The sequence below is a fragment of the Lucilia sericata genome, unplaced genomic scaffold (assembly GCF_015586225.1).
Source record: "Lucilia sericata isolate MDLA Ls3-8-SP2 unplaced genomic scaffold, ASM1558622v1 Contig000663F_arrow, whole genome shotgun sequence".
Lineage (NCBI taxonomy): Eukaryota > Metazoa > Arthropoda > Insecta > Diptera > Calliphoridae > Lucilia > Lucilia sericata.
In genome coordinates, this window is record NW_023994668.1 from 54,633 (window position 1) to 67,697 (window position 13,065).

General features: G+C 33.4%; 1 protein-coding gene across 1 annotated transcript in view; it reads left to right on the top strand.

The window, feature by feature from the left end:
- The window catches only part of LOC119607145 (myb-like protein Q), a 153,419-nt gene that overhangs the window by 34,439 nt on the left and 105,915 nt on the right, over positions 1–13,065 (top strand). Inside the window, exon 2 of the mRNA XM_037960945.1 lies at positions 775–821. The gene's annotated coding sequence lies outside the window, so the exon portion shown is untranslated. The remainder of the gene's footprint in view (positions 1–774; positions 822–13,065) is intronic.

The window sequence follows — 13,065 nt, forward strand, 5'->3', positions numbered from 1 at the left end:
TTATGGGATAAAGGTTTTTAGAGTACGAAATTATTTCAGAGTGCAGTATGAATTAGAAAAATTAGTAAATAAATTTGACATTAAATTAAGACAACAAAATGGTTGAACATTTTCTACAAATAATTTTCGATATTTCATAAAAAAATGCGAAGTTGCCAGTTTTAGTAAATGTCGAATATCGGCCTATTTATAAGCACTTTCTCTGATCATATCTGCCCAGCAGCATAACTTCGTTGATTCTTCAGAAGCATTACTTCCGATAACAAACACGGTGATGAAATATCCACGTACACCTCGAAGGAAATATCTTCAATAACGCGCCCAAAACAAAGTCCGATACTTTGCCCTATGGTTTTCCTGGTACCAGATAGGTTAGTTTCACTATCAGATTGCGAGTCAAACGAAGCCCAGTTGATCGTATCGTCAGACTAGAAGTACTGGTAGCAAATCTCTTCCGAATTGAAAAAGGGGAAGGGTATTATGTAAAAAGGGTAGATAAGTTAGTCTTTCCATTTTCAATTTCTTTAAAATAATTTGCCGACCCAATCAAGTATATATTATGAGCGACTGAGCTATTTCTCAGTCTGCCTATCCATCTATATGTTTGTAGAAATCAATTTTCTGAAGATCGCAGATATTATCGAGATCCAAATCTATCAGACCTGCTTTGTCGAAGTTTCATCAATACATCAATATTTTTTAAAATTAAAAAAAAAAAAATTTTTCTAAATAAAAAAAATTTACTTTTATTAAAATTTTCATTTTTATTTACAGATTTTCCTGATTATTCAACAAACAATAATTTAGTGGATTATATTAAGGTAAGCAGTATGTATATTTAAATTTAATTTAAATTTTTAAAATCATTTTCAAATAACAAAAATTATAATAGAGAATGTCCGTCTCGAGGGTATTAATATTTCTTTGTTTATAACAAATTTCTGAAATGACACAAACAAAAATTAATTATTTGTAAATCGTTAACATATGTTGGAACATACATGAGTACATGGTACATATTATTTATAATTTATACAAATTTATGTTATTAACAAACTACTCATGCATAAGTTTAACAAACTTTTGAACTCATTGCAAATTTAATCAAAACTCTTACAAAAACTTAATGTTTATAAACTATTTATTTTTCCTGAAGATATTACACATATTTAAATGACTTTTAAACCATTTCTTTTAATAATTCTATTCTATATTACTTTGTTTTGTCCATATTCATTTATTAAAAAACACACAATATGCAAATGGAAACAGTTTCCGGCATCAAGTAGATGTTCACAGACACATTTTATCTAACGATAATATTTATAATACTAATAATAATAACAATAATGATAATACAAATAACAATTGCTGCATTTGCTGTATTTAACAACAATTTAACAATGTTTGTTGCACACACAGACATGTTTTTATCCTCTATGTGGTCAGTTCTGTTATATCTGAATATAATTTTGGTTTATAAAGACCGACATTGCTTATTAATATTTGTAATCTACATACAAGTTAAGTTTATGCAGATATTTGGGCTTAACACACACTTTGTGATACTTTGAGCCCCGGCCTTAACTAATTTATGTAAAATAGTTTGTTAAAGTAAAATTTGTCGAGTTTTTTTCTTAAATCCCAATTCACTTTAAGTTTAGTACTTCTTTGTTGGGGGTATACTATAGTTGCATATTTTATTAGTAAAATACTATCTCGGCTACAGTGGAGCAGATGTAAAATAAAATGTTAAAAAATAATACATCCAAATATGGACTATAATATACAGCTTAGTCTATAGTCTGGCCTATATTCTATAATATAGTCAGGACTATGGCTTGGCCTATACTGTAGTCTATAGTCAGGACTATAGTCTGGCCTATACTATGGTCTATAATCTGTCCTATACACTAGCCTATTGTCTGGCCTATACTCTTGCCTTTAGTCTGGACTATACACTAATCTATAGTATGGACTATAGTCTAGTCTATAGTCTGGTCTATAGTCTGGTCTATAGTGTAGTCTATAGTCTGGACTATATTCTAGTCTATAGTATGGTCTATAGTCAGGTCTATAGTCTGCACTATAGTCCAGTCTGTAGACTATACTATAGTCTGGACTATAGTCTAGTCTATAGTCTAGTCTATAGTCTGGGCTATAGTCTAGTCTATAGTCTGGACTATATGCTAGTTTATAGTCTGGACTATAGTCTAGTCTATAGTCTGGACTATAATCTGGACTATAGTCTAGTCTATAGTCTGGACTATAGTCTTCTCTATAGTCTGGTCTATAGTCTGGTCAATAGTCTGGTCTATAGTCTGGTCTATAGTCTGGTCTATAGTCTGGTCTATAGTCTGGTCTATAGTGTAGTCTATAGTCTGGACTATAGTCTAGTATATAGTCTGGTCTATAGTCAGGTCTATAGTCAGTACTATAGTCTAGTCCATAGTCTGGTCTATAGTCAGGTCTATAGTCTGGACTATAGTCTAGTCTATAGTATGGACAATAGTCCAGACTAAAGTCGAGTCTATAGTCTGGTCTATAGTCTGGTCTTTAGTGTAGTCTATAGTCTGGACTATAGTCTAGTCTATAGTCTAGTCTATAGTCTGGGCTATAGTCTAGTCTATAGTCTGGACTATATGCTAGTTTATAGTCTGGACTATAGTCTAGTCTATAGTCTGGACTATAATCTGGACTATAGTCTAGTCTATAGTCTGGACTATAGTCTTCTCTATAGTCTGGTCTATAGTCTGGTCAATAGTCTGGTCTATAGTCTGGTCTATAGTCTGGTCTATAGTCTGGTCTATAGTCTGGACTATAGTCTAGTCTATAGTCTGGACTATAGTCTAGTCTATAGTCTGGACTATAGTCTAGTCTATAGTCTGGATTATAGTCTGTTCTATAGTCTGGACTATAGTCTGGTCTATAGTCTGGACTATAGTCTGGTCTATAGTCTGGACTATAGCCTAGTCTATAGTTTGGACTATAGTCTAGTCTATAGTCTGAATTATAGTCTAGTCTATAGTTTGGACTATAGTCTGGTCTTTAGTGTAGTCTATATTCCGGACTATAGCCTAGTCTATAGCCTGGACTATAGTCTAGTCTATAGTTTGGACTATAGTTTAGTCCAAACTCTGGACTATAGTCTAGTCTATAGTCTGGACTATCCTATAGTCCAGTCTATAGTCTGGTTAAAATCTGGACTATAGTCTATTCTATAGTCTGTATTACAGTCAGTCTATAGTCTGGAATATACTCTAGTCTATAGTTTGAACTGTAGTCCAGTCAATAGTCTGGACTATAGTCTGGCCTATAGTCCGGACTCTAGTCTAGTCTATAGTTTGGACTATAATATAGTCTATATTCTAGACTATAATAAAGTCCATAGTCTGGACTATAATTTAGTCTATAATCTGGACTAGTATGTTCTGTATTCTGTAGTCTTGTATGTTCTATAGTCTGGTATTTTGTGTGGACTGTCTTATTTGTAGTTTGAAATATAGTCTCGTCTGGACTAAAGTATAGTCTATAATGTGGATGAAAGTCTGATCTATAATATGGATTATAGTCGAGAATATAAACTACTCTATGGTAGGTACCAGTCGATATGCTGTAAGATAGTCTGGACCATGGTCTGCGATCTTGGTGGACACTAATCCACTTTATGGTCTGGACAATTTTCTTGACTTCAATCTTGACGAACTATAGCTTAGTCTATAGTGTAGATTATGACCTTTTTCCGTAAAAAAATTCTGAAAAAAATTTCATATAATTTTTTTTTCAGTAATATCATTTAATTTTCCCTGTCCCTCTGTTCAATTATTTTTAGTTAGTATTTGCTAAACGAAAACTTGTTTGTGAAAATCCAACAAGTTATGAGTTGATTATGTGGAAAATTATTTTATTCTGATTGCCACATGACTAGACTTTAAGATGCAAAGTCATGTATTAGCCATTTGTATGTATGCAACATGCGTTGCAAGTATGTTACTGGTAGCATGTCTAATATTAATATTAAATTGGTTTGAGTATGGGCATAAAAGATAAGACAAACATTGATTTTGAATTAAAATAATTAGAATTTTCATTAGAATTGATAATGATTTCGATGTAATGAGCATTTTGAACAGTCGACTGCTAGGTATGGTAATAAATGTTAGTTTTCTATTTGCATGGGTATGTATTTGTGTTGTTCGTATTATCTGTGTTATCATTACAAATTTGATTACATTAATTAATAAATTCATTAAAATTACTAACTTCTACAATCGGCAAATATATACCATTAATAGGCTTGTATGTGTTTGTGGTGTTACAAACGAGTTATAACGAGGGTAATCTGTTATATAGTTTTTGCTAAAATAGTGCTCATTAGTACTTTTAACGAAATTTTCCAACAACCCTCGTTTATATACTTGCATTGTCTGTGTGGGCTTTTCTTCTTTCTTAAAGGCCCCTACTTTTTTCCTATCAATGCATAAATTAACACTATAATTATGCACGATATCGGTGTTTTTTATCTGCTGCTGCTCTCAAAAACAAAAACGCTGAAACGTCCGTCAAAAGTCAATTATTTGTAATCGTTGTATCGTTGTTGTTGGCATTGCCAACAATAACAAAATTAAGTTTAAATTACTTTAAAAAATGACAGTGAGATGGGGGCCAAGGAGTGTCAGGAGTTAAATAAACTTGCTGCTCGTAAAAAATTATTAACGCCCAATTTCAATTGCACATTAAGCTTGTATAATTTATGACCAACAGGTGACAATAATTTCATGTTAATGATTGATTTTACTTAATAAAATAAAACGGTATGAGACAAAAGTAGTTGAGAGTATTTAAAAGTATAAAGTCAGTTTTAAGACGTTATAAATTAAAGCAAAAAACGAATTCCACTGGAAGTGTAGTTAAAAATATTATATTTTAATCTAACACCTTTAGTCTGGTCTATAGTATAGTCTATTGTCTAGTCTATAGTCTAGTCTATGTCTAGTCTATAGTCTAGTCTATAGTCTAGTCTATAGTCTAGTCTATAGTCTAGTCTATAGTCTAGTCTATAGTCTAGTCTATAGTCTAGTCTATAGTCTAGTCTATAGTCTAGTCTATAGTCTAGTCTATAGTCTAGTCTATAGTCTAGTCAATAGTCTAGTCTATAGTCTAGTCTATAGTCTAGTCTATAGTCTAGTCTATAGTCTAGTCTATAGTCTAGTCTATAGTCTAGTCTATAGTCTAGTCTATAGTCTAGTCTATAGTCTAGTCTATAGTCTAGTCTATAGTCTAGTCTATAGTCTAGTCTATAGTCTAGTCTATAGTCTAGTCTATAGTCTAGTCTATAGTCTAGTCTATAGTCTATAGTCTAGTCTATAGTCTAGTCTATAGTCTAGTCTATAGTCTAGTCTATAGTCTAGTCTATAGTCTAGTCTATAGTCTAGTCTATAGTCTAGTCTATAGTCTAGTCTATAGTCTAGTCTATAGTCTAGTCTATAGTCTAGTCTATAGTCTAGTCTATAGTCTAGTCTATAGTCTAGTCTATAGTCTAGTCTATAGTCTAGTCTATAGTCTAGTCTATAGTCTAGTCTATAGTCTAGTCTATAGTCTAGTCTATAGTCTAGTCTATAGTCTAGTCTATAGTCTAGTCTATAGTCTAGTCTATAGTCTAGTCTATAGTCTAGTCTATAGTCTAGTCTATAGTCTAGTCTATAGTCTAGTCTATAGTCTAGTCTATAGTCTAGTCTATAGTCTAGTCTATAGTCTAGTCTATAGTCTAGTCTATAGTCTAGTCTATAGTCTAGTCTATAGTCTAGTCTATAGTCTAGTCTATAGTCTAGTCTATAGTCTAGTCTATAGTCTAGTCTATAGTCTAGTCTAAAGTCTAGTCTATCGTCTAGTCTATAGTCTAGTCTATAGTCTAGTCTATAGTCTAGTCTATAGTCTAGTCTATAGTCTAGTCTATCGTCTAGTCTATAGTCTAGTCTATAGTCTAGTCTATAGTCTAGTCTATAGTCTAGTCTATAGTCTAGTCTATAGTCTAGTCTATAGTCTAGTCTATAGTCTAGTCTAGTCTAGTCTATAGTCTAGTCTATAGTCTAGTCTATAGTCTAGTCTATAGTCTAGTCTATAGTCTAGTCTATAGTCTAGTCTATAGTCTAGTCTATAGTCTAGTCTATAGTCTAGTCTATAGTCTAGTCTATAGTCTAGTCTATAGTCCTAGTCATAGTCTGTCTATAGTCTAGTCTATAGTCTAGTCTATAGTCTAGTCTATAGTCTAGTCATAGTCTAGTCTATAGTCTAGTCTATAGTCTAGTCTATAGTCTAGTCTATAGTCTAGTCTATAGTCTAGTCTATAGTCTAGTCTATAGTCTAGTCTATAGTCTAGTCTATAGTCTAGTCTATAGTCTAGTCTATAGTCTAGTCTATAGTCTAGTCTATAGTCTAGTCTATAGTCTAGTCTATAGTCTAGTCTATAGTCTAGTCTATAGTCTAGTCTATAGTCTAGTCTATAGTCTAGTCTATAGTCTAGTCTATAGTCTAGTCTATAGTCTAGTCTATAGTCTAGTCTATAGTCTAGTCTATAGTCTAGTCTATAGTCTAGTCTATCGTCTAGTCTATAGTCTAGTCTATAGTCTAGTCTATAGTCTAGTCTATAGTCTAGTCTATAGTCTAGTCTATAGTCTAGTCTATAGTCTAGTCTATAGTCTAGTCTATAGTCTAGTCTATAGTCTAGTCTATAGTCTAGTCTATAGTCTAGTCTAGTCTAGTCTAGTCTAGTCTATAGTCTAGTCTATAGTCTAGTCTATAGTCTAGTCTATAGTCTAGTCTATAGTCTAGTCTATAGTCTAGTCTATAGTCTAGTCTATAGTCTAGTCTATAGTCTAGTCTATAGTCTAGTCTATAGTCTAGTCTATAGTCTAGTCTATAGTCTAGTCTATAGTCTAGTCTATAGTCTAGTCTATAGTCTAGTCTATAGTCTAGTCTATAGTCTAGTCTATAGTCTAGTCTATAGTCTAGTCTATAGTCTAGTCTATAGTCTAGTCTATAGTCTAGTCTATAGTCTAGTCTATAGTCTAGTCTATAGTCTAGTCTAGTCTATAGTCTAGTCTTAGTCTAGTCTATAGTCTAGTCTATAGTCTAGTCTATAGTATAGTCTAGTCTAGTCTATAGTCTAGTTATAGTCTAGTCTATAGTCTAGTCTATAGTCTAGTCTATAGTCTAGTCTATAGTCTAGTCTATAGTCTAGTCTATAGTCTAGTCTATAGTCTAGTCTATAGTCTAGTCTATAGTCTAGTCTATAGTCTAGTCTATAGTCTAGTCTATAGTCTAGTCTATAGTCTAGTCTATAGTCTAGTCTATAGTCTAGTCTATAGTCTAGTCTATAGTCTAGTCTATAGTCTAGTCTATAGTCTATAGTCGAGTGTATAGTCTAGTCTATAGTGTAGTCTATAGTCTGTCTATAGTCTAGTCTATAGTCTAGTCTATAGTCTAGTCTATAGTCTAGTCTATGGTCTAGTCTATATTCTAGTCTATAGTCTAGTCTATAGTCTAGTCTATAGTCTAGTCTATAGTCTAGTCTATATTCTAGTCTATAGTCTAGTCTATAGTCTAGCCTATAGTCTAGTCTATAGTCTAGTCGATAGTCTAGTCTATAGTCTAGTCTATTGTGTAGTCTATAGTCTAGTCCATAGTCTAGTCTATAGTCTAGTCTATAATCCAGTCTATAGTCTAGTCTATAGTCTAGTCTATAATCCAGTCTATAGTCTAGTCTATAGTCTAGTCTATAGTCTAGTCTATAGTCTAGTCTATAGTCTAGTCTATAGTCTAGTCTATAGTCTAGTCTATAGTCTAGTCTATAGTCTAGTCTATAGTCTAGTCTATAGTCTAGTCTATAGTCTAGTCTATAGTCTGGTCTATAGTCTAGTCTATAGTCTAGTCTATAGTCTAGTCTATAGTCTAGTCTATAGTCTAGTCTATAGTCTAGTCTATAGTCTAGTCTATAGCCTATCCTATAGCCTAGTCTATAGTCTAGTCTATAGTCTAGTCTATAGTCTAGTCTATAGTCTATTCTATAGTCTATTCTATAGTCTAGTCTATATTCTAGTCTATAGTCTAGTCTATAGCCTAGTCTATAGCCTAGTCTATAGTCTAGTCTGTAGTCTAGTCTATAGCCTAGTCTATAGTCTAGTCTATAGTCTAGTCTATAGTCTAGTCTATAGTCTAGTCTATAGTCTACTCTAGTCTACAGTCTAGTCTATAGTCTAGTCTACAGTCTAGTCTATAGTCTACTCTACAGTCTAGTCTACAGTCTAGTCTATAGTCTAGTCTATAGTCTAGTGTAAAGTCTCGTCTATAGTCTATTTTATAGTCTAGTCTATAGTCTAGTCTATAGTCTAGTCTATAGTCTAGTATATAGTCTAGTCTATAGTCTAGTCTATAGTCTAGTCTTTTGTCTCGTCTATAGTCTATTTTGTAGTCTAGTCTATAGTTTATTCTATAGTGTATTATATAATCTAGTCTATAGGCTATTCTATAGTCTAGTCTATAGTCTATTCTGTAGTCTAGTCTATAGTCTATTCTATAGTCTAGTCTATAGTCTAGTATATAGTCTAGTCTATAGTCTAGTCTATAGTCTAGTCTTTTGTCTAGTCTATAGTCTAGTCTATGGTCTAGTCTAATCTATAGTGTAGACTATAGTCTAAACTATAGTCTAGTCTATAGTCTAGTCTCAAATCTATCTTAAATTCTTGTTGAAAATTTAGTATAAAGTCTAGTCTAAAATTTAGTCTATAGCGTAGTCTATAATCTAGTCGATAGTCTAGTCAATAGTCTAGTCTATTGTCTGCTCTATGATCTACTCTATAGTTAAGTCTTTTCTATAATCTAGCGTACAGTCCAGTATATAGCCGAGCCCATAGTCTAGTCTATAGTCCAGTCAACAGTCTAGGAAGTATATAGCCCAGTAATTATGAAATCATTGTTTTTCCTTCAAACCCGTTTTCATTTCTGCAGGGTATTCAAAATATATTTCTACTCCATAAATTATAACATTCTCATTTCTTTGCTCTACTCTTATTATAATGATAAACTACATCCCGTATTTAGTTTATTTGCCAAAAAAAAAAAAAAAAAAAAACTTGAAATGCAAGTTCAATGTGATAAACCAAAAAAAGTCATAAAAGCAACTGCAGCCAGCACAATATATTGCCAGGAACTATAAGAACAACAACCAAAAACCACAATTATGATCACTTTGTTAAGCCTGCAGTCGGTAAACACCGACCCAGCGACCGCACTTTGTCTCTATGGAACAGAAGCCCGTGTATAAGTAATTGTGGTTTTACCAGCGTTACACTTTCTACCTCTACTTCATCATTATCGTCGCAGTCTTCGTCATCATATTTTTACAAAGTTGTTGTGGTTCCACAGCTTATTGTAGCCTGTGGCTTTAAACGAGGCGTTGTGCTAATTGATTTTCCCGCTTAAGTTTTACAATGCATCCATTAAAAATGTTGTATAATTTTGTATATTTTTTCCATTTATTCTTTCCATTTTGGGTTTCTCATACCAATCATTTTTTGCTCGGTTTCTTCTTGTGTCGCTAAAAGTCTTGTGGTTGGAAGAAAAAAAATCAGCAGCAGTCGTTGCATGTAATTGACTTTATTATTATAGTTTATTATACAGTTTTTTTTTTTATTAAGTATTTTTTATTACTTGCAGTTTTTTTTGTTAAAATTTGTCTAAATTATTTGTTGACATGCTTTATTAAATATTTGGATGTCTTTTTACTCCTTTCTTTCAGTAATGGTTGTGTTAACAACTTGTATTGTAATGATAATTGAGAGTTGGTTTTTGTTTAATGAATTGTAGGAAGTAATTTGATTGAAAGATTATGGATTTTAGGAATAAAATTAAGTATTTGAGGGAATTTAAAAGGAATTTTGTTTTGTTGGCTTTGTTATGTGTCATATTATGCGAATACTTTAGCTCAGCTCTTGTTAGGATAAAGTGAATTCCCAATATTCTTTTCCGATACTGTTTAGAACTTGTACAAGATTCCTCCAGACAACATTCACAACTTCAACAAGTTTTACAAAATATCCTATCGTGATCTTCAGAATAGTATGAACACGCTCTATACGGATAGAAATTGGGCCATAACTTGGGAATTTTCCCAAAATAACTTGTTTAGAATCTTGGTCTTTTTCAGATTGACTCGAACATGATTAAAATATGCCTATATAATTGAATAGATCCGGGGCCATGATTCTGTTGAACTCTTGATATCTATTTAAAAATTCATTTTACAGGATGGCTTTTCTCAGATTGTTACATCAAATATCTACCGGAACGATCACTTTTTTTTGCTGGCTCATCACAAGGAATGGCTCTAACTAAATGTAGCTAAAGTATAAATCCAAAAGTTAATTAAAACTCTGTCAATGTCTGATCAGACTCACGGACTGCAAATATGTTCTCAAACGATCGGGATTAGCAACCAAATGCATCTATGAATAGTCAATGAACAAATTGCGTTCTAAGCGGATTATCTTTGATCTTCTGAATCTTTGCCCTTTGGGTAGGAGATAGCACGAATTCTTTTCGAATTGATCATCCACTTTTTTAACTGGATGTGGAATGATATGTGCGATCTTTAGGCTGGCAATTGAGGATGATTGAGGAGATTGATCTAATAGTCCGGACATATCCCCGAATTCTCTCTGCTATTTCAATGTATTTTGTTCTACTTATTTTTCTCGTAAGTGTTGTGTGTGTGCAAGAGATAGATTGGGAAAATTCGGAATCTGTAGTTTCCGATTGTGTTCTTAGTTACCCCCAGGTGATTTCCTAACTCTGTCCTACAGTTCATAGATGAAGGAAAATACATTCTAGAGTTACAATACAAACATTCCATTGAATCTGAATGATATATAAAGCCGCCATTATCATCAGAAGCAGTATCTGAAAGGTATCAGAACGACACAAGAATGCTGATGCCGTCAGTAGTGCGACTGAGTACAAATATTGGAGGCAAAGTAAGAAGCCAGTTTAATGTCAATTCTGATACCATAGTGTCTGGAATGGTTCAGAGAAAGAAAGTGATTCAGAAGAAGATTCATTCTAACTTCTCTGCTATTAAAATCCTATATCTAGGATTGGACTTCTAACCTGAATAGAATGCTTTTCGCGGCCTTATCGATGCACTTGGAATATTTTGAAAGCATTGGACAAGCTGTGAATCTTAATCCATGCAACTGCTGCATCAAGATCAATATTTCCAAATGTTGCAATCACGCAATCAATATTTTGGAAACACGGCATAATGAATGTTTCAGAAATATCTTTTAGATGTCCGGAAATCTTGGGCAGCAGAGATATTCTCGTCTGATCAGAGTAATACTCCAAATTTAGCCAGCAAACACTTGTATGTCTTTACTGGCATTAGAACCGGGTCGTAAGACCATTTTTGATTAAAAACTCGGAGATGATTTCAATGGTTTGAAAGCGAGTTCCTTCCACACTCTCTCAGATTGCAGTAGAGATATGCTCGTCTGATCAGAGTAATACTGCAAACATAGCCAGCAAACACTTGTATGTCTTTACTGGTATTAGTAGCGTGTTGTAAATAAGACCAGTTTCAATGAAAAACTTGCGAAATTTGGAGATGATATCAAAGGTTTGAAAGCGAATACACTCCACACTCTCTGGATCTAGGTTAGTTTCCGCTTTATTCCAAAATGCACAAATACAAGACGAGATCCCAGATCCAAAAGAATGAACTTTGGAAATGGGCAGCTGATTGGAAAGCAAACACCTAAGCGAGTCCATTTTATACTGTCTCAAATTGCAAATATCTTTTCGACATCAGGAAATTTTGGGCAGCAAAGATATGCTCGTTTGATCAGAGTAATACTGCAAACATAGCCAGCAAACACTTGTATGTCTTTACTGGATTAGAAGCGGGTCGTAAAACCAGTTTCGAAGAAAAACTTGCGAAAGTCGGAGATCATTTTAAAGGTTTGAAAGCGAATACATTCCACAATGCCTCAGATAGCACTGATGTGCGATACTTTCACTAGATCTAGATTAGTTTCCGCTTTAGCCCAAAATGCACAAATATAAGACGAGATCCCATATCCAAAAGAAAGAACTTGGGAATTGCGGAGCTGATTAGAAAACAAACACCTAAGCGAGTCCATTTTACACTGTCTCAGATTGCAAATATCTTTTCGACGTACGGAAAACTTGGACAGCAGAGATATGCTCGTTTGATCAGAGTAATTCAGCAAACATAGCCAGCAAACACTTGTATTTCTTTACTGGTATTAGTAGCGGATTATAAATAAGATGAAAACTTGCGAAACTTGGAGATGATTTCAAAGGTTTAAAAGCAAATACATCTCAGAAAGCATTAATGTGCGATACTCTCACTGAATCTAGGTTAGTTTCCGCTTTAGCCCAAAATGATTTTCTCAGCGGATCTGAGTAAATTTCCATGTCAGTTCTAAAGGCCTAGTGCAAGCCCAGATCCATATACAAGTAGATTTTGGCGAATTGGAAGTATGTGAATGCAATGTTCCGATCTAGCCCGTTATATCTCTCATTAAATGGTCAAAAACTATACACCCCTAATGGTTTAATCCTCCTAACCAGGAGTTGTAATCGAATGTTGTCAGAATCTAATCCAATCTGTCTACCAGTGGCTCTTTTCACTATCAGATTCCGCTTGTCTCTTGAGTACTGAGAATAACTCAAGTCAGTCCGATCTAAACATTTATATTAGCGTTTAATTCCATTCATATTCAATTATGTAAGTGCTTCTACGAATTTCTATATTATAACTCGATTTTATGATTCATTTAGAAAACCTTTATAAGACCATTATAATAACTTTAATGTATATGTTTGTCAACTACCTGAAATGTCATTGAATCCAACAAAACAAGCACTCTTACTGTCGCAAAACGCAATATTTCACCATACTCCTTCCCCAAAAAAAAATCGTATGAGAGCAAGACGAGCACATGACAACAACCTCCCTCAGTTTATGCGTATATTTTTGTTTACACA